The following is a 27,903-nucleotide window of genomic DNA, read 5'->3' on the forward strand; positions in this document are numbered from 1 at the left end:
GATAAGCAGCAACCGACGTCAAATACGTGGGTAATTTGCTACAGTCATCGCTTTGCCTCCAGTAAAGTTTGCCTGGCCCCTTTTGCAAGTCCATTTATCACACTATAGTTTTCCTAAAATGTCCATCAAGCTCTGCACCATGCAAAAGCACAACACACATTTTCAAGGTTGTAGGCCTATAGGTGAATGTTATCCATTTTTTGTGATTAACTACATTTTACGATGAATTCCTCATATTTTCGAATCATTTGACCTCAAAACAAAATGGGATCCGTTTTTTCGACACTCTTAAATATAGTTTGATGTCTTTACAGTGTGGGTGTTTCTCTGGGGTTGGGTCTGGTAAATATCTTATATCGGCTATCCGTGTCAAACTTTGAAATGTGAGATTATTAGACCAGTTTGCTCATGTTTTGAAATATAATCTATATTTATTTGATTTGTGTAGCAAAACTAATGGCCCCGCCCGGACTCTGTTTATTAAGAAGACCTTTGGAACCTTAGGTGAAATTCAATCAAAAGTGCACTGCAGGAGAATAGCATTATTTCTGTACAGGGAAAATACATGGTGTTGGTAACAATTACTGTTTACTATATGCAGTTGACTTGTAAAGCAAAGTTTAATGTACTTTATCTTTCTGCCCTATGGTTTTGACCCCTGTATGCAATTGATGCCCAGTTGTAAGTGCACAGATCTGCACCATTGTTTCTCTGGGGGAGTTTGCTATGCAGTTTTGGCTGAATTCCAGTCTTGGAGGTAGCCATTCAGATGTTAAATCTGACTCATATCACAGTGTACTTGCATTGGTTTTAAATCAGATTGTGAACAATTCATTCCTTGATGTTTAGAGCGAGCCAGTCCTAGATATCCCTGATATAGATTGTTCTATTAATTGTTTCAAGTGTTGTTACAATATACCAATTTGTTCTCTTTTTGTATTGGTATTTTGACCAATCAGATCAGCTCCTTTGCTAATAATTGGGCGAAAGATCAGAATTGGGCTGCCTGTCTAAATGTAGCCATAGGCACACACGCATGGGCAGCCCAATTCTGATCTTTCGCCCAATTATTAGCAAAGGAGCTGATCTGATTGGTCAAAATACCAATTAGTGGAAAAATATCAGATTTGGCTACCTGTATAAACAGCTTATGTTATTCCAGTATTAATAAGTCATCCATTCATCTGATATTGTTACAGTAACACAAACAGATCCTAGTACAGATATTACATTAACACAGACAAATCCTGTAAGATATGTCAGTAACACAGACAGATCTAAATACAGATATTACAGTAACACAGACATATCCTATAAGATATCACAGTAACATAGACATATCCTAGTACAGATATTACAGTTACACATAGAGATATTACAGTAACACAGACACATCCTACTAGTACAGCCACAACGTCCTACTGCCGTCCATCCCATACACCGCTTGTCTGTCTGCTGTGTCTGAACACAGTGCCACTAATGATCCGTAGTATATTACTGTTAAAACTACCCATTTCATCCCTAGATAGTTATTACTATAATATAACTCATTCATAGTTTACATACCCAATTCCCACTGTCAAAGATGGAGCCTCCGGCACAAATCATTTCAGTCTACTTAAAAGGGAGAGGCGCTGGAAAAGCAGTGACCACAGAATTCAGCACAGCTAACTAGGCCGCATATTTGTGACAGGCTGAAATCGATGCACGCAATAAGTGACCATGTCCACTTGTCTGACTGGAGGAAAGGGTTCAGTGTACAGTAGCCATACCACCTGATGGTGATCACACTCACAACGATGACCTCATTGCTGCTTCATTCACAACACAATCTAATCATGCTACCTAACGATCTAGCTTTTGCACGTATGGATGTCTTTTACTGTTATGTGCAGTGACAGACATGTGCAGACAGTTTTATGATTAAAGGAGACCATTTTGGTGGACCACACTATGCGCTTCTCTTATATTCAAAAGATAAGCAAGTCTGCCATTCCGTACTTTTACGTCACACACTGTTCCGTTTCTTGGAACACTCTCTTCTATGTATAAGGGGGCAGCAACGATTTAGATTAGTCGTCAACGCTGATATGTTCGAGTGTGGTTAGTCGGGACAGTGTCTGACGATTTTGGGAAGATAGAACTATGCTATATGATTGTTTTCTGAATCATTTTCTGTCTCCCATGCATACTATCCTCTACCTCTGATGTGCAAGTCTGGACTACAATATGATTGTGTTACTCTGAAAGTTTGATAGACCAGAAGTGTTTTCATTGTTGTCACAGCGGATGTCTTTATCGATTTATCTAAAAGTAATGTTTCTCTGATGAAAGTGAACTAATATGGTGGCACATATTTTTTTCCCAAGTAAAACTAAAACAAGTTCATTGTTGATTTTCTTCCCTCCCACAATGCTCCTGTAACGATGATGTCATAGCCTACAGCGATGTCATGGTAACAGCTCAGACCGACTGACTGTCTGCTTTATGTTCTTAGTTACAGGATATTGAGGCCCATCACCTGCAGCCTCTTGATATCAATGGACATGGCTGCACAAGCTGTGTGGCCTATTATGTATTTGGCCGAGTTCTCCACCATCTAAACCATTCTTTCCTTGCTTGCTTTCACTCCAGCACCCATCGCCGACAACGCCAGCTCAGCACACACAGTCTATTTCCTCACGAGGTGGCACTTTTCAGGATGCTGCAAAAGGTGATAAGCGTGTTAGGGCTTTCATGTAAACTGAAGTATGCTGTATTCGTGTATGTCATACATGATATTCATGAGGACGTCTCTTTAGACAAGGCAGGATGTTTTGATGGTGTATTTTGCAAACCCCACTGAGTTAGACCGCAGTTGGGTTTTTGCCCTCCCTGTCAGCCCAGGGAAATAAATAATGAGCATGTCAGAGACTCAAGCCATCTGTCTGAGAAGTCATCCACCAATCTCACCACAAGGATCCCCTTACTAATAAGCTGGCTAGTTTGAATTGCTTAACTTGAGACGGTTTGCTTTTCGAGAGAGTAGACATTTGATTGGGGATGCTATGATGTTTTTTATGTTGCCCTCTTTCAGAAAACTTGTAAAAAAGAAGTACTGTAATATTCAACGTGAGATGATAAAATTGTCAGAGCCTCAGATTGGAGAGGAGTAGAAGGCTCTCAACCAACGTGAGATGAGGTGCAATCCAAAAATAATATGAGCATTAGAATGGACCGAGAGTCGCGTCTTATTCCTTCCAGAACCTCATAAGATCTGTTAAATCTGGTTCCCTGGGTTAAATGCGGAAGACACATTTTGGTTGAATGCATTCAGTGGTGCAACTGACTAACTTTATCAACAGCTGGTGTGTGTCATGCTTGCTTCATGAGTCAGCAGCCACTTGGCAAAGACGCCAGAACAACGTCGAGTTTGATTGATGTTTGATTGAGTTTTTCAACAAACGTGAATTTAATTGTCAACCAAAACTTTAAACCATATTGTTTAAGATCTGGGTTAAATTTATCCGAAAACCAGGTATGTTGATAACTTTATTTGATCAATTGAATCAAAAAGTTGCATCGATGCAACATGATAACATTGATATGGTTTTGGTGAAATAATAAGGAAACGATGTTACCCAGAGGGCACCGGTCGTAACTAAACACTGTATTTTTGTATTTCTTCATGTTATTAAGGTTGTCCGATTGAGGAGACATCCTACCAGGTAAAATAATTGGTCAACTTAATATTATTCCTGCATTATTTAAACATACGTATCAACATGATTGAACTTTCAGAACGGTATCGACGTGCATAGTAATGATCATTTATCCAAGATTTTGACCAGAAATCAACAACATGATTTGGAAGTAGAATTCAACTTTGTTGGCTACGCAATCAAATATCAATCAAAATCGAATGTTTGTCTGGTTGGATACTGACAATATTAATTCTGGGATTAGGGTCTGTCTGAGACGTGTGTTGCAGGTTACTAAGGTTATTGGATATTTCCTCCTCCATCAAAATTATCCTATCCAAACCTCAACTATTATCCTTGTGAAGGTTATGTATCCTCCATTACCTCATGACTATGATTTCTTCCTCTGAAGATGGTAAATCTGCTCTCAGAAAACATTTTTGGGGAAGACAGTAATTCCATTGTGCACATAATTGCCCAAGAAAATGTCTCTGTTTGCTTGGGGAAATCAATTACTCAATTTGATCTGTTATGCAAGCGCAGTGATGGTGTACATAGGAAGGCCAGAGCTGAACACCCTGAAATTAGATTTTCTTTTCCCTAATAGCCACAATTCTTCGGTGCAGAAAGGCTTTAGAGATCCCGCTCTATATTATTTTTCCTGACAAAGCAATGGCAATATTCCATAACCACTCAGCCCTACCACACCCCTGCCCCTCCCCCTCTCCCTGCTAATCACTGGTACTGCATGATGGGACCCTATATTCACAGTTTGCTGTTTTTTGTCCGCCATCTTTATTTGGCTTCTCTGCCTAGCAACAAGAGTCAGCCGCCCCTTTTTTTGGCTGTACATGTAACATTCGAATTCACGTGAATATGTCTGTTTCACCTTGGAGTCCGTCGAATCACCGTCGCACTTAGCCTATCAGCTGTGCCGGTCTCTGTTATGACATACAGGGCCAGATTCCCACCAATGTGTCAGAGGGTGAGACGCGTTTTCACACCAGGTCTTTGGGCGAGATGCATGATAGCCGACCGCCATGTAAGACATCTTGTGGAACCTGCATGCGCTGTGTGACACCCGTATAAGCTCACTGCTATGGTATAGCCACCTCGCTAGGCCGGCCAGTGTGAGGCTGCGTCAGCATGGCGAGAGGGGTAAGGCCGACCAAGTGTGATTTTAATTGGATCCCTGGCTTTTTCCATCTTCCCCAGGTCAAGCCAGTAGTGTTGTGGCTCCCTAACTCTGTTTCTTTTCATTCATCCCTGCCCACCCCCTTCTTTTTCCACGCCTCCTTTCATTTCTCTCTCTCTCATCTGTCTCTCTCCCTCTGCTCTTGGCTATCCTAACCCTCCATGACTTCTTCACACTGGCCCCCTAATCTCTGCATACTCGCCAGTGTGGCCCTGTGGTAGCTATAGTGCCCTCCACCATATTCCCCCACCATATATGAAGCTCCACTAATCTATGCCCCCATTCGTGTTTTCATCTGGTCCTTGGCTCTCGCCACGTGAAACTGCAACCCTTTACATGGTAAACTGGAAGCAGCTGCGCCTCTTGTCTTCTTTCTTTCAGTGTCGTGTTCATCTCATTTTCATTTTCTCTCCAAACGGAGCACGGAGGGGCTTGGCACAGACGCAACTCTGATGCTAACAGTGTGTAATGAGAGTGATGGTGAAGACGAACTCAACATTGATTATGAAGGTTAGGTTGTACAGTATGTAATCAGGCTATCAGAGAAATCAAGCATAGCTGTCAGAGGAGGATGTCACTCATGGAGAGTATCATTGAGTCGTGGGACACACAAGGTCATCTGTTTCAGGTCCTCTATGTGCCTGTTGACAACTTGACATTAACAAGCGTTCAAAAGAACCGCGTCATCAGTGGCAGGACTCTTATGTAAGACAATGCAATGATTACAACTGAGCATATACAAGCTTAATTTTTCATATTTCTTGCTTTTTACGGACAGCGAAATGGCGAATCAGAAATCAGAAATCCCCATGAGCTCTGATTTGGTGACTTGGTCAGACTGATCCCTTGGATTTCTCTCTCATCTTCATCTGCAGTGCAGTTTTCTGGTGTCAGTGGTGGTGCCAGACCCCTGTGTAGCTCAGCTGGTACCAGGCTTATTAAAACAGCCCTCTATTCACACTTCGCAATTGGGGCTCCGCTTTCAACTTAAGCCCAAGCCCCCCAACATACAGAGCTCACAGACTTTTTTTGTCACAGACTTTTCCCAAAAAAGGCTATCGACATATGCATCTGGGAAGAGAGAAAGACCGCGCCCATCTTTGTATCTGATGCATTTTTGACTTGTGATGCATTCCAATTTACCCGTCCGAATGGCTCTCACAAAAAAAATGTGTTTTCGTTCATTATCCATGCCTTACATAAGAGATATTTCTGATCGTTTTCTGATGAGCCAGTCTTTGGGCAGCCATGAAGATTTTAAAGGTCTTTATCCAGCCAATCAGCTCAGGAGTTTTCCCATGCAGCTGACAATGGTTATCTCATGGCAGGATGCAACAGCAAGCCAACGGGAGACCCTCTGAGAGGAGGCTCACCGTATTGGTTGGGGGGTCCCATGTGTTCCGAAGGGGAGCCAATGAATCCTTTGTGTCCATCTTTCAAAATCCACATCTCTAAGGTTTTCTTTGGCGCTGTTTGAAGATGGGGCAACTTCTAGCAAGCCCAAGACCCACGAGGGGCAATCCCATCCTTTCAGGGGGATGACCATAGCTTTTGCCCCTTGCCTATGATCTCCCATCCAGATCCTTGTTATCAGAGATCAACTAGGAAGCTTGACATAATGTCCTCAACTTGTTGGCAAGGGCAATTGGCAGCTTTCATGTTAGTGAAAGCCAGATGAATATGCTTAAAACAGCACATTGGAGCAGAAATCTTAGCCTCTTTCTGTGTCTGTGCAAGTCACCGTGGCTGGTTATTAGCTTAGACATACTTTTTTATTTCGTTGCTTAATGACTTACATTAAACTGAATGCGTGTTGAGCACTTGTTAAAGAATGTTAAAGAGAATTTGATCATAATCCAAAGAGAAGAATCCCTTAGATTTGACAATTACAACACCAGGAGACCTTCAGTGCCTGTTGTCTTTGCTGTCTCTCAACTCCATCACATTTAATTAGTAACAATTTGCGGTTGTTGTGAGATATAGCATTTTAATACCTTTTGTATGAATCGTCAAATCTCCATCTTTTGAGGATGAGCTTAAATAAGGGATCACATTGATTGTGGTCCAGGGTATTTCAAAGCCGCGTGTAATCGCGGGTGTTTAATTTGATCTGTAGCAGGTTGCGTCGCGAGGGGGCTGTGTAATCAAGCCTGTGAATTCGACATCTGAAGGAAGAATGGCGTTTCTGATCACATCCCCATTGAAGTCCATCCATTTGCTGTTGATGCTCTCGAGCTCTCCTTGTCACCTGGCAGCTAAATGAATATGTACTTGACATGACGCTGTATGGCGTTTTTCACAAATGTCATACAGTATATACACATGCAAAGGCCCTGAGGGGCCACGGTTCAGGAGTCAGTAAGTGAGCATGTGCGTGGCGATCTCGCTGTTAACCTCTCCGCATTACAAGAGCTCCAGGGCCACACTCTACATTGATGGATGGAGGTTGGGGGATGGGGGGGGATGAAGGGGAAACCAGAACCAAGGAATTCCCCTAGGGCCATTTCAATTACAGTTAGAGCAAGCTTCTGGAACTGTGATGATATGTTGCTTTAAGGCTGTGACATTAATGGAGAGGACAAATGGGATTTTGTGTGGTGCTGACCCTACAGTGTAGGCCCGAGACGGAGAGATTCAGAGGTGAAGCCAAGGATGCACTGTTAATACGTTTTAGATCAACCTCAGAGGCGCTTTGGTTGTTTTATCTGTCTTCACCAAAAATAACATGCTAAATCATGCGTGCATACAGCAAATCGCTGAGGGCCGGAACTAGCAATGTCGTCTCGTGCCATTTTGGCACCTCTGAAGTTTGGGAGATATTGATAGCCTTTGCATATCTGAACCCACGGGGCAGGGAGCATGAGGGGGCATGGGAGAGGGTAAGCAGTCAACAGTCTCCCTTTGAGGAAGCCAGGTAGTGGATTTAGAAGGGAGAAAGGGAAAGTAGTGGACTGTCCCTTCATCTTTTTGATGATCAATAAGGTACTGTAACCTTTTATCGGACATGTGCCATGATATGGTAATAGATCTACAGTGTCTGCGTGTACTCTCTAGCACATTCCATCTAAAAACGACTCCTTTTCCCATGAAGTGACACACCTTCAAGCAACGTGTCCCTATTTGTGGGTTGATCACAACCCGACTTTTAAAGCTGCAAACTTTTCCCATATCCTCCAAAACCAATGACTTTGAAAAAGACCAAGGTAGATATTACGGTATTCTATCTCGACTCCTTTGGAATAATCCTGTGTTTTAGATGATATTGATTGGGTGAGGGATCAAAAATCCATTCCCCCATGGAAGAACAGAGTGTATTTTATAGAGTTCTTTTAGCCCGTTATTAGAGGGGGATATAGCTGTGGTAATTAGCACTCATCCCCAGCTCCATACCCATATCTGTTACATTATCATAAACCTGTATTACTGCTGTTGTGAATGTCACAGATGTTATTCTCCCAGTTATGTAAGTGACAGAATTACTCAATGGCCCTGTGTGTCTAGGAGGGGTTTTGAAATATTAATTCAGTCTAAAAAAAGAAAACCTATTTGCTCATGAAAGTTCAGTGCATGATGTGCCTTTGTAAATTCCCTGTTGGCTTGACATATACAGTATCAGGTCACGGCTGCATCCCATTGTGATTAGCTACCAAGTTTCCTGAAGTGAAATTTAGTGATCAGTAACCTTAATGATCATATGGGGTTGGGGTTGTTTGGTATGTATTGTCTTTTCAAGAAAATATGCAGCACTGAAGTTGATAAGTAACAATTCCGTAAGTTCAATACTAAAAACATACAAATAAATGAGGGTCTGTTAGTGCCTACAGAAAGCTGTCCCAACAGCGGAGCTTTCCTTTCAGCACCATGGAGTGAATCCTTACCACTGCTACACCTGGTTATCAGCGGAGCCTTGTCTGGCAGCGAAACAGTTCATTCAGCCTCGTTTACTAACTTTTTAAAACCTTAGCTGATATTGCTGACTTGCTTAAACAAATGTGGTTTCTACTGACTCCTTGTGGATTTGTGTAAGTCGATAAGAACCTCATTGTCCTTCAATAATAACGAACGCCAACATGGAATTTTATGGGTCTATTACTGAACTTTCTGCTGAGAACAAATATTTGAGAAGAGACTGTCAACATGGTTACAGACCCAACAACATTATATAGTATCCCCTCTTCATGAAGAAAAGCACATGAGCTAATTTATGCTGCAGCATAAAGGACATTTTTGGACTCACCATTGTTGTGCTGTGCTCACTTGAACAGGAAGGTGGTGCGGCGGTCCTTCCTGTGGGCAAATTTTGGTCATCAAACGTGCTTTCAAGACAACTGGGAACTCTGAAAAAAACAAGGTCGAATCACGACGTCAGTGATCTTCAGGTCGGAGCTCTAGAAAGAGGCCTGAGTTCCCGGCTTACAATTCCAAGTTGGATGACCATTCAAAATGTATTTTCCGAGTCGGAGCTCGTTTTTTTCAGAGTTCCCAGTTGTCTTGAACTCACTGAAATCTGAGATTTCCCAGTTCCGAGTTTCCAGTTGTTTTGAACGAGGCAGAAGTCATGCTGCATTGACAGCATGGCCAATGTATTCAACCTTTGGCCCATGGTGTGTTGCAAGTGAATGTTTTTTCTTTTAAGCATGGAAAAGAGACCGTTTCAGACAGATGTTTTAAATCCATAAACCCAGACTTGGACCACACACCCCTCTCCAGCGAATAGCAGGCAGTGTTAGCAAAATAGTAATTGCTTTGCAATGCTTGCAGTTAGCCACTAATTCCTTCCAAACCACTCATTGTTGAATTTGCGATTTCTGACTTGTGTAATTTTTAGATCCAAGGGTTGATGAGCACCGATACCTTTTATCTATAATTCATCTTCATGTGACAAGGATTTTAAATGATTTGCCAGTAGATTGCCAACTGTCGACGATGACTGCCTGTATAGCTTGCTAGCTAAGATTTTGAAAGTAACATGATCAGTCCAATCAAAGCTACGGTAGGTACAGTATAACTTGATTTGACGTCATTTTATCTGTGGCCAATGACCTTGAGCCTTCTTGGATGGGCACTTCTAATGTAAATCTATGGCAACACCCAAGGGGGCTTGAACTGCCTAGCTCTCCCTGTAGATTCTGCAGTGACGTAGTGTCCCCATGAGTGACGGAACACTGAGCCAATCACGGTGCAACTAGAAAAGATAACCAACCCATACGCTCTGTATATTCCACTGGCTGCCCCTCCACCACAGAAAGCACTTAGCTAGGCTAAAACACCTGCATTTTGGAGCTGCCTTACTCAAGAAAGAGACCATGTTTGTATGCGGCTTTATTAACTCTATAATTATTTTTTACATTGTTTGCAAACTGATATGTGACATCAATTAATGCCAAAATAACATGCAATTTTTTTAAAAATAATAATCTTCTTTTTTTTTTAGATAAACAGGTGGGGCTCAAAACCGGTGGGGCCCAGCCCCACCTGCCCTGAATGACGGGTCGCCACTGGTTCAATGTAATTTCATTGAAATGATGTGGAAACAATGTTGATTCAACCAGTGTGTGCCCAGTGGGATGATCTGCACATCTTCTATGAAGAAAAATGATATCAATCAGTGAATAGGCAAACACAGTAATACATCTGTGTAACAGCGTGGGCCATTGTTTATACACACATACGAGTACGATGCCAGAGGCAAAGTGAAGTCACTGACATAATTATGTTTACACTTTGTATTATTCAGAGATGTAATGCAACTGGCATTGGGGTTTGGATTCTATATTTCCATCGTGTGCCAGGCCTGCGTGATCACCAAACTTACAGTAGTACCCATTGAGGTAGTGGGAGATTTCAATATCGCACTACTGTAAGTCACCAGTTATGAAACGACGCATTCTTATCCTTCCACCCCCTTTTTTTGGGGCTATCCTTTGAACATTTCATGTCACTGGCACTACTGTTTACAAAGCCTATTTAGACAAGTAAGGGTTGGAAATAATTAGTCCTCCATGCGTGTGCGGACATATTCCCTTTCAATCAGTTTAAAAACCAACTCGGTTAATTAATCTTCTGTGCTGTTACTCTTCCCAAACCATTTCCTTAATAGCTGCCTCATTCCTTAGATCTGTAGTCAGCAGTGCATATTTTCCCTTTGTTTCCCTCCTCCATTCTGTTTTTGTGTTCCTTTCTTTTCCACAGAATTCCCATTGACCCATATATTTGATCGGATATTTGAAGTACATCATATGAAATTCCAAGTCAAGATGGAACAATGGATGCACTATTATTAGTTGCATTTTGAGGTATATCCTCCTAGAACTGGTGAGAGCGTTGCTTGCTGTGTTTTCCTGTATTCCCTGAGTGACAACATTAGCATCTCATTTGGGCCTGGTTGAGAGCTGTGGTTACTTCATGGAACTGGGTTATTTCATCACTAGGAAGACCTGGGGAATTGAGCTGAATGTGGTGACTGACTGTAGGTTTTCCATGCACGTAGCAGCTTGAGGTAGAGTAGAGGAATTTCAGGGAGGCATTTTTACAAGAATCACACATGACAAAGTGCGATGGCACCTAGCCTGATGATTTTTGGAAAAGATGCCTGCACTAATGTCAACATCCCATTGATCCTCAACACCGTTTTAACACCCGCCTCACACCCACCTAAATGGAGATAAATGGAAAGAGTTATCAGTTAGCGGTTAGCTTTGTCACCACATCCTCTGACGTCTCCTGCATAGCTGTCAGTTAGGCCGTATTCCCACTACGAGAGATGAAAGACAGTTTGAGGAGTGTAGTGGCGAAGGAGATTTCGACTTTTCAATTCACATTATTCACATTATTGTATTTTTCCATATATAGACACCCCCTATGTTTGAGTAAAATGAACTATATGTAGGCTACTGAGCTTGTCTGATGCTTTAAGCACTACGATTTAAAATTACTAAATTACTAAAGAGAGAGCCAGAGATCAATGTAGCCTAACCAGAATTTAAAAAGAAAACTGTTCCCCACCCTACTCCTCCCGCTGACCTATCGCAGATTCTGACATTAAGCTCCTGAAGTTGTCGGTCATAGACTACACCAGCTATCCGCAACCTTTTCCATTAGGAGTGCCAAGTTATCCCTGGGTGCCAGTAATAATTTTCATATGCACATTTTGAATAAATTGACAACTCGTAAATGGAATGAAATAAACCGAAACTTTTTTCTCACAGCCTATTGTGCGCTCTGCAAACAATGTGTCCACTCCTACAATGACAACGGTAAGACTGTAATAATAATATATTGAATGCATTAGCAGAAATTACCATAACCAAACACACATTGTAGATGAGAAATGGTGGGAATTAACGATAAATGTACTACTGGGGATACTGGTGTGCTAACCCCGCGGCCTCCGCAATGATATGGTCTACTCAGACAAGCGTGCCATCATTTTGAGTTGTGTTTAGTTGAGTTTATTTTATTTTTACAGAGACAGTGCACATTAATCAACGTTTCAGTAAAAGTGCCGGTTTTAGCGAGCCGAGCTAATTTTCAACCGCAGTCCCTGGGCAGGTTATTAAAAACAATTACAATATAGACAACCATTGAGCAGTGAGCACACGCAGAGCAACATAGGACAAGCAAGACGTAGCATACAGACAGAGCAACATAGGACAAGCAAGACGTAGCATACAGACAGAGCAACATAGGACAAGCAAGACGTAGCATACAGACAGAGCAACATAGGACAAGCAAGACGTAGCATACAGACAGAGCAACATAGAACAAGCAAGACGTAGCATACAGAGAGCAACATAGAACAAGCAAGACGTAGCATACAGACAGAGCAACATAGGACAAGCAAGACGTAGCATACAGACAGAGCAACATAGAACAAAAAGCAGCAAGACAAAATTCATAAAAGCAACAAAGTGTTTCCACACCTCACAAGCTACAGACAACAGACAACATGGAAAGCGGCAATACACAGCTAGGGATGATGTTCACAAATCTGATTGACCTTTAGCCATGTCTTCATGCATTTTGTGAAAGTGTGATATATGGTGCAGTTATGCGTTCTGATCGCAGTGTATTCCAGACATGGGAAGCTCTCACAGAGAAAGCGGATTTACTAAAGGTGCTTTTCCTTAAGGGAACTATACAGTCACCTCTCATGGCAGACCTTGTGGATCTGCTGCCATATGTTTGGGTTTTCTGTTTATCAAAAATTCTGAGTGGAGGGGAAGCCAGGCCATTTAGGATCTTGAATACAAGACATGCGTCGGTGTATTGCACAAGATGTTCCCAACTCAGGAGCTCATGCTTTCTGAGGATGTAACAGTGATGATGGCTATTGGGCTTCCTTTTCTCATGTGCCTTAAAAAATCTCATCAGACCAACAGTCTATCAACCAAACAATCGACCAGTGGACTAAATGGGGTCAGCCCTACTAGCCACTAGCCAGTAAGCACAAACTTTTTAACAATCTGTTTTCTTCTAAAACATATTACAATATTGAATAATGCAACCAAAACATATTACACTATTGAATAATGCAACAATCCACAAGAATTATTAGCATTATTTTCTCATCGTACACATGAAATTACATAGCTGACACATGCTAGCTTACTAACAACATCCTTCATGATCAAGTAATGTTAGCAAATCAATAATGAAAGTTTACCCCTCCCATAAGAATATAAAAGTACAGTAGCATTATCATACTGTGTCATTCATATTATAATATAGGCTACACAGCTAGGAAACGTTAGCTAGCAAGGTAGCTAGCTAGCTAAACAAAATAATTTCTGGATCTTCACATAAACATGCTGGCAGTAGCTGAATGCTGACTTTTAGCTGAAACATCCTAGAGAGGAGCTCTTAGGCTTACACTAGCTACCATATTAAAGTAACCCTAGAACAAACCAGGTTTCATTTTCATCAAGGTCATGGAAGTCATTATATGAGGTAAAAGCAAACTTCTACTGAAAACGTTGATCATTCCCTGGGGATTTGCTTCTTGCCTGGACCTAGGTGGCTCAGTGCAGTCAAGCAACAACAAAAAAAAATACACTTGAGATTTAAAGCTCACATGATCATTTCAGAATGCAACAGGCTGTTACTACAATTTCAGGTAAAAATTCAATAAAACAAGTTTAAAAAAATAAAGAAACATTCGGACATTTCAACTGTTTTAAAAACTATTGCTATGCTATTACCATTTTTACTGTAAAAGCCGATTCATTGCCAGTCCTGAGTTTGCAGTGGCCGTACAGCATTTATGGCGATACAGCCTTCGTAGAAATCAGAGCATTCATACTTCTTGCGCTTCGGGGAGCAGAGTAGAGCGGAGAGTGTCATACGCAGTAGCGGTGGTGGGTAAAATCACAGAGGAAGCCAAGCCAGGGAAAAAAGCCGTATGTAATATGTGTTGTGATAATTGTGGTGTTTGCTCTATAACCTGTTAGTTCATATGCCTTGACAACGTCTTAAACTCATCCTCTCACTGTCAACTGCGTTTATCTTCAGCAAACTTAATATGTGTAAATATTCGTATGAACATAACAAGATTCAACAACTGAGACATAAACTGAACAAGTTCCACAGACATGTAACTAACATAAGTGGAATAATGTGTCCGTGAAAGTGGGGTTCAAAATCAAAAGTAACAGTCAGTATCTGGTGTGGCCACCAGCTGCATTAATAAGTACTGCAGTGCATCTCCTCCTCATGGACTGCACCAGATTTAGCAGTTCTTGCTGTGAGATGTTACCCCACTCTTCCACTAAGACACCTGCAAGTTCCAAGACATTTCTGGGGGAATGGCCCTAGCCCTCACCCTCCGATTCAACAGGTCCCAGACATGCTCAATGGGATTGTGATCCGGGCTCTTCGCTGGCCATGGCAGAACACTGACATTCCTGTCTTGCAGGAAATCACGCACAGAACGAGCAGTATGGCTGGTGGCATTGTCATGCTGGAGGGTCATGTGAGGTTGAGCCTGCAGGAAGGGTACCACATGAGGTAGGAGGACGTCTTCCCTGTAACGCACAGCGTTGAGATTGCCTGCAATGACAACAAGCTCAGACTGATGATGCTGTGGCACACCGCCCAGACCATGACGGAACCTCCACCTCCAAATCAATCTCGCTACAAAGTACAGGCCTCGGTGTAACGCTCATTCCTTTGACGATAAACGCAAATCCGACCATCACTCCTGGTGAGACAAAACCGCAACTCGTCAGTGAAGAGCACTTTTTGGCAGTCCTGTCTGGTCCAGCGACGGTGGGTTTGTGCCCGTAAGCAATGTTGTTGCCGGTGATGTCTGGTGAGGACCTGCCTTACAACAGGCCTACAAGCCCTCAGTCCAGTCTCTCTCAGCCTATTGCGGACAGTCTGAGCACTGATGGAGGGATTGTGCGTTCCTGGTGTAACTCGGGTAGTTGTTGTTGCCATCCTGTACCTGTCCCGCAGGTGTGATGTTCGGATGTACCGATCCTGTGCAGGTGTTGTTACCACTGTGAGGACATTCAGCTGTTCGTTCTGTCTCCCCGTAGCGCTGTCTTAGGCGTCTCACAGTACGGACATTGCAATTTCTTGCCCTGGCCACATCTGCAGTCCTCATGCCTCCTTGCAGCATGCCTAAGGCACGTTCACGCAGATGAGCAGGGACCCTGGGCATCTTTCTTTTGGTGTTTTTCAGAGGTAGTAGAAAGGCCTCTTTAGTGTCCTAAGTTTTCATAACTGTGACCTTAATTGCCTACCATCTGTAAGCTGTTAGTGTCTTGTTCATTGAACAAGCATGGGAAACAGTGTTTAAACCCTTTACAATGAAGATCTGTGCAGTTATTTGGATTTTTACGAATTATCTTTGAAAGACAGGGTCTTGAAAAAGGGACATTTCTTTTTTTTCTGAGTTTATATAGGCCTAAGGCTGAGACGATACGAAGACACAGTGGGCAGAATCAATTCAACCACACCTTTGTTTCATCACAAAACCAGAGAGCAAGTCCACAAAACATATTGCATGTAAACAAACAGTTATATGACCTAAAGCATGGTCAAGCGAGTTAATGTTTTATGACATTTTCAGACTACTAAACAACTATTGATTTAGAACCACTAAGAATTACATCAAATCGCAAAGAAAACAGGAACTGCCTCCACTATTCCAGCACCATTTCAACTTCAACATTTCAACATCATCTAATCACCTATGCTTAGTCTAATACAGTGACAACTAAATATACCAACAAATATTTAGTCCAATCAACGTAAGATAAATATGTGGCTGTGGCTGTGTGTGTGTGTGTGTGTGTGTGTGTGTGTGTGTGTGTGTGTGTGTGTGTGTGTGTGTGTGTGTGTGTGCGTGCGTGCGTGCGTGCGTGCGTGCGTGCGTGCGTGCGTGCGTGCGTGCGTGCGTGCGTGCGTGCGTGCGTGCGTGCGTGCGTGCGTGCGTGCGTGCGTGCGTGCGTGCGTGCGTGCGTGCGTGCGTGCGTGCGTGCGTGCGTGCGTGCGTGCGTGCGTGCGTGCGTGCGTGCGTGCGTGCGTGCGTGCGTGCGTGCGTGCGTGCGTGCGTGCGTGCAAGTAGAAAAAACATGTTGACTCACCCTACTTTTTAATTTGATTTGATTTACTTGTAGAGAAACTCCAATGCCATCCTCCTCTTTTATGTTGCATAAACGGTCTATGACTCTGTCACACACTACACACTTTTGTTTTTTGTTGTCCTAGGCTACCTGGCTAAAATGCTTCCTTTCATGGACAACGATGCACTAGGCCAGCTAGTTAACGCTGGCCTACTACATCTAGCTACACATGGAACTTCCATCCTCTCAGGCCAGGTGCGCAATTTATGAATTTATGGTTGGATCAGAATCTGCGTTATTGTCATTGGCCAGTACAGAGAATTAAGTAAAACCACAATTCCAAATCCCTATCTCCATCCATGGCTAATTTAGGAAAGGACCGATTTTAGCTAGCTAGCTAGCCACCGGAGGACAACAACACAACGTGATGCAGCAATTACATATTTTTTTCTGTCGTTGACATTTGGCTTCAGTTGTAATGTTATTGGTGTGAAACCAAATCCAAACTTGCTTCACTTGACACTTTTTTTTTTGTGCGCCAGGACCATTCACAGCTGAGCTCACTCAGTTTAGCTCAATGCTGATTGGCTAATATTTTATACTAGCCAAATGCTCGCTGGCTTCACTTGCACTAAATGCTATGGACGACAACAGTGTCATACTCTTTTTGACCAGACAGCATCAGATAGATGGGCTACACATACTGAGACAGAGGGGGGCGCTGTTTCGTTCACTCGGATGCTTTCACTGGTGAGGTACGTTCAGCCTCTTGCGAATTGAAGGACATTTATGAAACACAGAAAGACTAAATAAATAGATTGGTAAATAAATAGATATGTTTTTTCTATTTTCTTGGTAATTTTTTGGGGGAAGCCTGGCTTCCCTTGCCATCCATGAATACACGCCACTGGTCATACGCATCCAATAAATTGATCTACACAACTTAAATTGCACTACTCGTAGTGATTCAGGGCTAATGTCTATAGCCAGCCAGCTAATTACCAGCAACTGGCTTAACAAAAAGACAAATCTTACCTCTTCTGAGATGTTGGAGTTATTTTCCTGGTGCTTGACGTAGGAGCTCAGCCAAGATAGCATGAAGTAAAACGGCAGAACCGTTTTCCCAGCTGCATTTCCGCTGCATTTCCACAGCTTTATGAGCTTGTTCCGCAACTGCCTCCACTTATTGTGGCAAGCTTCCCCATCCATAGATGGACTCGACCAAAACAATGTAAATGCCATGAAAACGTGTCAGAGAAAGATCCCGAATCTCCTCATTGCCCTCCGGCAAAATTAGCCTACTGTACATTTAGGCTATTGTGTATATGTGTATTTCACACTATGTCAAAGTAAAAATCGGAGTATAATGTTTATATGGATGTCAACCTGAATAAATGTTCATGTCATCAATGAACTGCATTACAGTTAAAAAATGACTTCGACTACAACCACCGATTACTGTATGCTAACTATGCTACCAGCTTACCAGTGAGAGTTAGCATTTAGCAGTCACTTCTTCTAAACCTGAAAAGGGAAAACTTCTAAATGTTATGCAGTGAAAACAGCCAAATAAATCCACACCTGACTTTACTAACCACATTGTGGTCCTGTTACAAAACATCAATCATGATGGGTTTGACAACTATCCACTTCGTTGAATGTGCACCAATCCAGCATCCTTCTATCCCCCACAGTCTGCGTTCCTTTGACCTCTTTACCGCATCTATCCCCATTTACCTCCCTGATCTCTTTCCAGGAGTTCTCTTTCCCTCCGCATTGTTACAAGATTTGGTAGGTGCACAGCATCACAGAGCCAGAGCCACGTACAGAGCCTCCGCACCGCATTGCTGGATCAAGCATAATGCCTCATGTCCACCAGACGCATCCAACTCTTTGCGTTCCGGCAGAAGTCATTCATTGTCAATGGAGTAGTCCACAACCCCACGTTGGGGGTGCCGCACTAGGCTGCGGTGCGTTCTGTGTACCGCATGCGTTCAATACTTTCAACTCCTGCGTTGCTTTACTGTGCGGTGGTACAAACGGAAGTACACACACAGACTCCAACTAGCTAGCTTTTAGCTAGTTGACAAGCGAAGCACATGTGCGTCAAGTACAGAAAATACAGGCAAGACATCCAGCAAAATAAAAAGCATATGCATGTGGTGGACATCAGGCACTAATCACGTTTAAGAGTGTTGGCTCAACAAGACAATTCTGTTTACACTGCCCTGCTTAGAGGGGTGCAACTGTCAGGCAAGTGTTGTGCACTACCCGCAGAGGTAGCAGTCGAAACGTGACAAGTTTGAAAGTTTACATTGTGTTATATGTGTGTAGCCGAGGGTATTTTTGCGAAAAGCCTAGTAAGTGTTAAGACCCTCAAAGTCCTCGGAGCAGCCCAAGAGGAATCCTATTCAGTACAGTGGGAGGAAGATCTAAATCATCAGGGTAAATAGCGTAAAGCATCCCTCAGTGAAATAATTAATATGCAACGCTCACATTTTTGTGCTGATTACAAGGCTATGGCACGTGATGAGTTATCAAAACAAGAAATAAACTACTTGGATTAGAATTCTGCCTTTAATTGGATAGATGAAAGAAGCAATTAGTTGCACTTGAGTCAAGAATGTGTCCTTTTTTCAAGTCAACTCTTCCTTCTTTAATGGGAATGGGGGAAATTGTATGTTATAGCTATGCTTTGATTTCTTTGTGCATTAAGTTCAAACATAATTGTATTTAATTCTGAGGGTGTCACTGTCTTTTGATCTTAAATATCTTTTTCTCCAAGTTCCTGGCATAGACATAGTATGTGTCTCTTTGTCTATAGCTCCATAGAGAGGTTATACTGGGTTCATAGAAGACTGGAGCTGAAGAGAGGGTCAGCTGTGTGTGACCTCACCACAGGTAGGACAGACTTCAACTAAATGTAGAGAATCATAATAGGTTCTCTCTCCCATATATAGTGTCTGAAACTGAAGAGGCCGCTTTGTTATTACACTGTAATACTGCATAGAGGCCAATAGCCAATACCAGCATGGTTTCCGTATGTTCCAAAACCAATAATATTTCATCTTGATGTTAAAAGGTTTTATTTTACCCTAAGCTTTCAAAGGAAAATGTATGTATTCATACTGACTATATTCAATGCCACATCAGTGATATTTTGGACCCCCCCCCCCATCTTTTTAGTGAAAGGCTGTTCATTTGCACATCACATGTTATTTCAGTTTTTCATCCATGTGATCGTCCCACTTGAAACAAAACATACCCTTTTGCCTATATGGCAAAGTATTCGCGGAGCTATAGTACAGTGATGCAATGTCTTACCGTGGTGTTGGATCAACAGACTGACTCCCCATCAGTGGCGGTCGGTGTTGTTTAAGATGAGGGAGGACAATTATTTTTTTAATGAGAATTGCCTTATTTCTGTTACAGCATATTGGATGACTGTCATTCATATTCCATTCACCCAGCTCAATGATAGGTTTAGGCTACATGATACTCAAATTTTCCCTATACCCATCATGAAGTTGCTACAACCTAGCCTATGAATGCAAGTTTACAACGTAGGTGCACAGGTCAAGAGAAAAAAAATGTGTAATCAAGGTGACAGACAATGACACAATACCACCTTGTACGCTTTTGCTTGCACCTAGCTTATCTAGGGTGTAGTCATTAGTCCATCACTTGCAAATGAGAGTTTCTATTGGACAAATTCAGGTACGTTTATTCCCGTTTCATTCCAATTGCTTCCGTTGAAGAAAAGTTTTCAGATAGAATCTGCAGAATGAATACACGCCTGATCGCACACAATCACAGTTCACTTTAATAGCAGCCAATGCTCGTTGTATAATTCCTTCTCGCATCTACGTGCTCTCCTCCTCTCATCTTTTCCCTTTTCTTGTGGACTTCAGTTCACAACACATGACCTGTCTGTGACCTGGCAAACAAAAGGTTACAACCAAACCTTCCTATCATAACCGCTAACCTCTACACACAGCTCACATAGCTGTCACCATATTAGCTAACGTCATAGTCAACATAGCTAATAGAACTAACGCGTTAGTAACCCCGCTACAATCATGCAGTACAGTGTACAGTCAGCAAGCAGTTTAGCAGTTACACCGGCAGGCCCCGCCGGCAATAAATTAATAAAACCAAAAGCTTACCTTGACTTGGAAGAGTTCCAGTGTTGGATAGCCATAGGCAGCTAGCTAACATAGCATCCCTCTCTGTTTGAGACGGGTGTTTGAGTATGCTAAACTAGCAAGCTGCATTTACTTGCTAAGTAAGTGAAAAACAAGGAAACAAGTGAAATATAAGGAAATATAGCTATTTCTCGGTCTCTCTCTCTCTCTCTTGCTTCTCTTTCATTTTTGAAGAAATGTATTTGTTCAAAACTGTTCAACTATTGTCTTTCCCTCTCTTTGAGTCAACTACGTACCACATTTTATGCACTGCAGTGCTAGCTAGCTGTGCCTTATGGTTTCAGTACTAAATTAATTATCGGATCCTTTGATTGGGTGGGCAACATGTCAGTTCATGCTGCAAAAGCACTGATAGAACGTCCTCCGGAAGTTGTCATAATTACTGTGTATGTCTATGGAAGGGGGTGAGAACCATGAGCCTCCTAGGTTTTGTATTGAAGTCAATGTACCCAGAGGAGGATGGAAACTAACTGTCCGTTTACACCGTGGTGCGACCCTACAGAGTGCTGTTGAGGCTACTGCTGACCTTCATAACAAAGCAGTGTGTTAGATCAATTATTTGGTAACATGACTATATTTAATATAGTTTTATCTCAAATGTATTACTTTTTAAATGTTTCACTATTTTTATTTTTATGAAATTCACTGAAGAGGATGGTCCACCCCTTCCTCCTCTGAAGAGGCTCCATTGCTCCCCATTCATCAAACATACTAGCTAGCTAGCACCCCAGACATATCATCCAAGGCTACAGATGACCACATGAATGATTTATATCTTACTACCTACCCCATTGTCCTGTTTCCAGAAAGCTGGGTGAATTGGCAGAGGCTCTAACCCATTTAGGTACAGAAAGTACCAGGTTGTGGAGGGGGACTGGATGGTTGGTTGGATAGCTCTGTTGTTGCACAGCCCTTACTCATCAATCAGAAATCAAAGCTTTGACAGTTGCCAACATTAAAGGACTGCTCCTGGTGTGTCCTGTGCCAGGGAGTTATCACAGATCATGAAGAGAGAGGATGGATGGAGACTCCTGGGCCAAAACCAGGACAGGATTCGCTGAATAGATTTTCCTAGTAATATAGCCCTTTATCAAAGAAGCAGGGGTGTTGGTGAGATGCTATAAAGTAATAGGCTATGCTTCTTACATTGACATATGCTACTGTAGTTGTAATATGCTTTCAATATTACCCAGAGTTTATGGATGTGATTGATACTTATGCTATTAGGCGCTGTAAGGGGCGGCAGGTAGCCTAGTGGTTAGAGCGTTAGGCCAGTAACCGAAAGGTTGCTAGATCGAATCCCCGAGCTGACAAGGTAAAAATCTGTCATTTTTCCTCTGAACAAGGCAGTTAACCCACTGTTCCTAGGCCGTCATTGTAAATAAGAATTTGTTCTTAACTGATTTGCCTAGTTAAATAAAGGTTACATTTTAAAAAATGTAAAAAGGCTGAAAAGCAATTCTAACAGAGAGCCAGAGTCAAAGTCAATAGAGCTCACCAGCTTGTAGTCCTAAAAAATGTACATGAGTTAGAATTTTCTACCTCTGGTTCATTGGCCGTTCTTATTGGGGAAATGAATGGGGGAAAGAATGGGGTTTTGGCATATATGCAGAAAATAAGGTTAGGAGATCGTATACGTTTCGTTCAATGAGATAATATCAATCAGTTAATATGACCTTTATGAATCCTTCGTGCCCCAAATAAGTCAGTTGCTAACGAATCGCTAAACTGTCAGAGAAATGGAACAACAATATCAGTCGCAAAATGTTTCATGTCACTACGCCGAACACGCAAACTAGTCTGCGCTACACTAGTCCGGCAAAAAGCTAGTTAGCTTAGTTCGATTTTTGCTTACCTGCTCGAACTAAAACGCAAGGATGGTTTATTGTTTTGGTCTAGGCTGAAACCATGTCTCTTCAGCGGTAAGGTGCTTGTCTTATCAGTTCTCAAATGATGTTATCCAGACTTTGGGTCAGCCTTAGCACTTGATCACGACTCTCAGTTCCGTTACATTACACAGAAGAGTCATTGAACGAAGGCGTCTTCTGTATGGGGGAGTTTTGTTAAGAGCGCCAACGCTTGGTCTGAACATTAACACGAGTCTCTTGCGGTACGGTTTTGGAAGTATAGGACATTATCTTTCAGATCAGGGAGGAATAATTGTCAAAAAACTAAAGTTTAATTGATACACACCTTTATAGGGTTAGGGCCCCCACACTGCCATATCTCCATGTTACAGCGGGTGTTTACAGAAGACAGACGGAAGACAGAGGGACCACCAGTGCTGATTAGCTAATCTAGCATGCTCCGAACACCAGTGTGTCAGTGTGTAATGGAAAAAGGCCGCCAGAAACTTGTTGTTACTGAAAAATACTGCCAGCTACCGCTGTGATAAAGCCGGTTAAAACGGTGTACAGTAAGTGTATATTTTGAATTTGTGAAATAATTTTGATGTGATATGAAGGCAAAGGGCTTTATGTTTCTAGAACCATATCGCAATTGAGAATCGATTCATGTCTAGATGGAGTATTTGGCTGTTTTGGCTGCCAGAGCCAGTCTACCCCCGAAATAGCATACATGGTCCTTGGACCTTAAGGAGTAATTAATGGTAGGCTCCTTAACTACTTATTGGGCTAGGTCCACCTGATAAGGTTGGCTAAGCCTGTTAGCTAGATGTCAAATGCATTGGACATGAGGTGTATTTTTATTTTTTTTACATGTTACCAGCACATCATAAGCTTTTTACTTGTTTTGATGACATAAATGCTTCACAATTCACAAAAAGTGATGTTAGCTGATGAAGATTATCTCATAGAACAAAACGTATAATATCTCCTAAGCCTGTGTTTACCACAGACCTTATATTCAGCGTTTATCCAAAAACCCTCCAAATACCCCATTAATTTTGGCTTTGGCCAACTAACCAGTAGTAAAGTACTTAAGTAAAAATACTTTAAAGTACTACTTAAGTAGTTTTTTGAGGTATCTGTACTTTACTTTACTATTTAAAAAAATGTACAACTTGTACTTTTACTTCACTACATTCCTAAAGATAATTAATGTACTTTTTACTCCATACATTTTCCCTGACACCCAAAAGTACTCATTACATTTTGAATGTTTAGCAGGACATGAAAATGGTCCAATTCATGCACTTATCAAGAGAACATCCCTCCCTGGTCATCCCTAATGCATTTGATCTGGCAGAAACACCAAACACAAATGCCTAGACTGTAAATTGTCTGAGTTTTGGAATCAGTGGTGGAAAAAGTACCCAATTGTCAAAAGATTCCTTCATAGAAAATGACTCAAGTTAAATTGAAAGTCACCCAGTAAAATACTACTTGAGTTAAAGTCTAAAGGTATATGGTTTTAAATATACTTAGATATCAAAATTAAATGTAATTTCTCAAATATGCTTAAGTATCAAAGTGAAAGTAAAAGTCTAAATAATTTCAAATTCATTATATTAAGCAAACCAGATAGCACCATTTTTATTTATTTTTTGTTTACCTGTAGCCAGGGGCACTCTCCAATTTTTTTTCAAACGAAGCATTCGTGTTTAGTGAGTCCGACAGATCAGAGGCGGTAGGGATGACCAGGGATGTTCTCTTGATAAGTGCGTGAATTGGACCAACTTCCTGTCTTGCTAAGCATTCAAAATGTAAGGAGTACTTTTGGGTGTCAGGGAAAATGTATAGAGTAAAATGTTCATTATTTTCTTTAGGAATGTAGTGAAGTAAAAGTAAAAGTTGTCCAAAATATAAATAGTAAAGTACAGATATCCCCCCAAAACGACTTACTTTAAAGTATTTTTACTTAAGTACTTTACACCACTGGTTTGAATGTTCCCCTGGCATCCATAAATAAAAAAACAAGAAAATCGTGCCTTCTGGTTTGCTTAGTATAAGGAATGTAAATTATTTATACTTTTACTTTTGATAAGTATATTTTAGCAATTACATTTACTTTTGATAATATTAAAATAGGCCTATATTTAAAACCAAATACTTTTGGACTTTTACTCAAGTAGTATTACACTGGGTGACTTTCACTTTTACTTGAGTCATTTTCTATTAAGGTATCTTTACGTTTACTCAAGTATGACAATCTGGTACTTTTCCACCATTGCAACTAAACATGGTGGAGGTAGCTTCCGTTAGTGCCTACAAAAAGACGCCATTACTATTGCTCTATTTGAGCTCAGTTGTGTGTATTCTCTTTACTTTGACAGAATGCAATATGTGGAAAAATTGGTCACACAAGCATGTGTAACAGTATGTGTAACTCTTGAAAATGGATATTCAGAACATTTAACAAAGAGGGACTAACTTTTTAAGCCCATATTGACTGTGGTCAGTTGTTCATATTGTGTTGTTGCCATCCACTGTTCCATTAAACTATTAACTACATTTTTTGTTTATTTACAGGTTTGATTATTGTATTTTGCCACGCCAAACAAGATGGGGCATATGCTGCGTTCAAAACACCTGGGAACTCGGGAAATCTCCAATATTCCAAGTCGGATGACCGTTCAAAACGATTTTTTCCCGGTCAGAGCTCGTTTTTTTTCCCGAGTTCCCAGTTGTCTTGAAAACACTGAAGTCCGACGTGGAGTTCTGAGTTCCCAGTTCTTTTGAACGTGGAAAAAAACGTTCTACTTTATTTCGCATTTTATTTTCCACTTATCCACATTTTTTTGTTTTGTATGACGGTGGAGTTGTGGATTTCTTTACAACTTTTGAAATCGACTCCAAACGGCGTGGGGTAGGGTACCATTTAAATTATGCTGCCATCCTACACCTTTTGTATTATTTAGGTCATGTGTCTTTATTCTTTGGCGCAAATTATGATGATGTCTGAGCGTTCAAGCATTTTAGTCTGGAGTAGGACATGTTTATGGACTTCTAGGGCATTGTCATAAGTATTATATTTATTTAATACAAATGTCGTTCGAACAGAGGAAAAAAATAAACAGACCGACTAAACATACAATTATTCTTTTGGTTTGTGAAACCCCTATGTAAGGACACAAAAGGGGGGACGTTCACCGCGGAAAGTAAATTCTTTTGAAGTGGAACTAATCATCTGAGGGATGGTTCTCGTTGTCCTAACAACGCAGCTGAATTGGAATGAGCCTCCCTTTTTGTTGAAGATATGTTTTCTTTCTTTCATTCAAAACTGATGATGATAGTAGTTTCACGCCCTGTCCACCCACATTGTCAGTCCAAACTTTTTTTTGCAGATAAGTCTTTACTTGGAGACGCCGAACACACGGCGGGTGACTCTTGGACTGTGACGTAAGCCTCGCCCTTCTGTCTCCAAGTCTACGCTTTATAATACCGTTATAATGAAAAGGGAATCTCACACCAAATCCTCCCCAATAACACTTATTTGAAAGACTGTGATAAGATCAACACTCTTAGGCTACTCTTAAACATATTTTCATCTCCTTGATGATTGTGCACTGATAACTTTCCCATTTTTATATACTCGATTTTGGAGTCTAAGTCCATTCATATTAGGCCTATTTTGTTTATTTTGTTGCCTATCTGTGTTCATTGTAACTCAACGGCTTTTCTGTTCCCCAGTTCGCCAGAACAGTTATGCACAGCATCCAATAGACTAGGCCTTCACGAATTTGACTTTCTTGTTTGGCAATTTGATTAGCAGCTGCTCTAAAATTACAGACAGATAGGACAGACAGAAAGATGAAAGGATGTATAGGCGTATGGCTAGACCAACACATAGGCATGAGATATATGAAGCCCTATTTGTTTAGCCTAAAGTTGGTTAACCCAATAAACTATTATATAATAGAAAACAATTGTCAAGTGGAATTGATGATTGATAGGCCTATTGATTGATGACAATGACAAGTCTTTGGTATTATAATGAGTTGTAACTGTTGGTTCTACGTCGATGGTCTCCACATACAGCCTCCGGGGCTTGTAAAAGGTAACTTTGGCCCTTTGACCTCGCTCTAGGAATTCCGTCCTCTCACCGTTACTAAATCTTTCTCCTTCACAGGCTATACCTTTGCTTCACAACGTTATAAACTGTTTGCCTTTTATGCAAGGCCTAGTAACCGAGGCATTTTATTGTCACCACGGGGGACCAGGGTTCAAGCAACAGCCGCCCGACAAGAGAGGTGAACTGTTATCGCCAGGGGCGAGAGGAAGGATAACTCTTACTGACTTGATGAAACTTTCAACAGTTTGTAGGCCTACTTTTCTGTTTCGCCTAATATTGTGACTAACGAAAAAGGCAGCCTGTTGCGGTGTGTTTTCAGAATAATTGTCTCATGATCATTATTTTGCTTGTTAAAAACTCTTACAGTGCAGCATTTGTATTATTTGCGTCATTCTATCTATGTATTTGCCAAAGGGTCACTAATAGTCCCACCTGTGCGCTTTTAGGCCTACAAAACATTATCAGGTTTAAATTGATCATATAGCTTATGGTCTAGCACAATAACTAAACCTTAGCCTTTTAAGTTACTTATGTATATTTCATCTTTTTATTAAGTAGCAATTGCCTATTAATACTGGGTCGCCATTTTTGCATGATCAGGCTTTTTCCTCATTTTAGTAGGGTGCCTTTAGAATAGGCCAAGACGTCTTGTGCTCTGGGTCGCCGGATTGCCTGGGCGGAGGTCCCTCCCTGGGCAAGAAAAGGTTGAAGACCCCTGCAGTACAGCATTTTTTTTGTCCCCTTATTGCGTAAAACTAATGGTGTTTAATCCAACATATGAATCATTTTAGACAGGGAAATTATGACGTTAGACAAGCAAAACTATTTGTGGATAAATTGGATTCATATCCTGGTTTCAGTTTATATCGATTTTTTCTTTTTACATGCAAACAAACACATAAAAACAGAAATTGTGCTGTCCTCATCAACAAATTGAATACATTCTATTTTCTGAGAGTGCAAATCCCAAATCTGTTTAGCACGTTAGCCTACTTTTTCGTTTTACTCTGCTGTTGTTCATGTATTTTTGGCAGGATATTCAGACTGCTGATGCACGCTTTGAAAACAGCTCCGGTACAGTACGTTCTCTGAGTGATGTCACACAGAGGTGGGACCCTCTGTGCAGCTACTGGAGAACCCTGACGTCTCTCTCTCCGTTGACGCAAAAGGTCTGGGAGATAAAGTGAGCGGGATGCGACGTAAACGAAGTGTAGGTAGAATCTGGTCTGCTGCGCTCTGTACTGTAGTCTGGTAAACATTTCACCAGCTGCGTTATTATT

At 41.5% G+C, this 27,903-nt stretch overlaps 1 long non-coding RNA gene across 2 annotated transcripts in view; it reads left to right on the forward strand.

The window, feature by feature from the left end:
* LOC129858028 (uncharacterized) overlaps positions 1–27,903 on the forward strand; it is a 133,849-nt gene that overhangs the window by 94,019 nt on the left and 11,927 nt on the right. The window lies entirely within an intron of this gene.

Source organism: Salvelinus fontinalis, chromosome 6, assembly GCF_029448725.1.
Source record: "Salvelinus fontinalis isolate EN_2023a chromosome 6, ASM2944872v1, whole genome shotgun sequence".
NCBI lineage: Eukaryota > Metazoa > Chordata > Actinopteri > Salmoniformes > Salmonidae > Salvelinus > Salvelinus fontinalis.